Source organism: Nerophis ophidion, linkage group LG12 (assembly GCF_033978795.1).
Source record: "Nerophis ophidion isolate RoL-2023_Sa linkage group LG12, RoL_Noph_v1.0, whole genome shotgun sequence".
NCBI lineage: Eukaryota > Metazoa > Chordata > Actinopteri > Syngnathiformes > Syngnathidae > Nerophis > Nerophis ophidion.
The window spans coordinates 7231780-7233464 of NC_084622.1; positions in this window are offsets into that span (position 1 = coordinate 7231780).

A 1685-nucleotide genomic window follows, 5' to 3' on the forward strand; every position below is an offset into this window, starting at 1 on the left:
CTGTATGTATGTTATTCACATGTGAATAATGCTGTATAATAGACTGTATTTACGTTATTCACATGTGAATAATGCTGTATGATAGACTGTATTTATATTATTCACATGTGAATAATACTGTATAATAGACTGTATTTATATTATTCTCATGTAAATAATGCTGTATAATTGAGTGTATTTATATTATTAACATGTGAATAATGCTGTATAATAGACAGTACTTATATTATTCACATGTGAATAATGCTGTATAATAGACTGTATTTATATTATTCGCATGTGAATAATGCTGTATGCTGTATTTGTTATTAACATGTAAAAAAAATACCTAAGTGTTTATTGTATAATGCATATGTTCCTTCTTGACTGTAGCTGGAGGTGTGTCTTAATGAAATCAAACAATGGATGTCCGCTAATTTTTTGCAACTCAACGCCAAAAAAACGGAAATGCTCATTATCGGTCCTGCTAGACACTGACCTCTATTTATTAATACAACTGTAACATTTGACAAACAAATAATTAAACAAGGCGACTCGGTAAAGAATCTGGATATTATCTTCGACTGCACTTAAATGTAGAATATATGTAGAATATATTTAAATCATTCATATATCATATATATAATCATGCTATATATTATTTATCATTACTATTGTTTGTGATCGAACTGTGGTGCTGAATTTCTCCCAGGGATCAATAAAGTACTTTCTTTTCGATTCTATTCTATGCTATTCTATTCTATTCTAGCCTATTCTATTCTATTCTATTCCATTGTTTATTGTGAGCGAACTGTGGTGCTGAATTTCCCCCAGGGATGAATAAAGTACTTTTTATTTTATTCCATTCTATTCTATTATTGAATGACACCAATTTGTGACACGCTGTATTGATAGATAAGGTTTTCTGAGATAAAATGCTCAAAAACAAACAAAACGTGTCCACTCCTGTTGTATGAGAAGGTTCCGCGACAAAGATAAGTACTTACTTTATGGTCTTTCCATTTTGTTTGGGTCTGTTGATGGAACCACAACACACTTTTTGTAACTATCTGTGTTGGCCCTGCGATGAGGTGGCGACTTGTCCAGGGTGTACCCCGCCTTCCGCCCGATTGTAGCTTAGATAGGCGCCAGCGCCCCCCGCGACTCCAAAAGGGAATAAGCGGTAGAAAATGGATGGATGGATGGATGATTTAGTAGTTGTGATAAGCGGTAGAATGGATGGATAGATGGATGAATGTGATAGGCTTCAGCCCTCTGGCGACATCGAGAGGGACAATTGCGGTAGATAACTGATGGATTTGCTGAGCACAGAAACTTTGCTCATTGAAAATATGGTTTTGCCAGCCGCATCCGTGAAGGTTACCTTTGACTGTGACGTCACGGGCTTGCGTTTATGGTGTCATATTCTCTCTGCCACATGTTCACTTATGCTGCACGTGTTTGCTTGTTTTACCACAAGTTTCACAGTGTTTACGTCAATAAAACGTGTTTTTTTTGTCTTCATGTTTCAGTGCAGTCCGTATACTTTATTCGACTTCAGAATTTAATTTAATTTTTTATATCCAAAAACAAAAAACGTTAGTGAGTTCTACATTATGTAGGGACTGTGTTACCTTTTGTTGTTTTTAGAAATTATTATTTTTAGGTTTCATTTATTTTGTTCCGTGTCACTGACGTCACCAGGG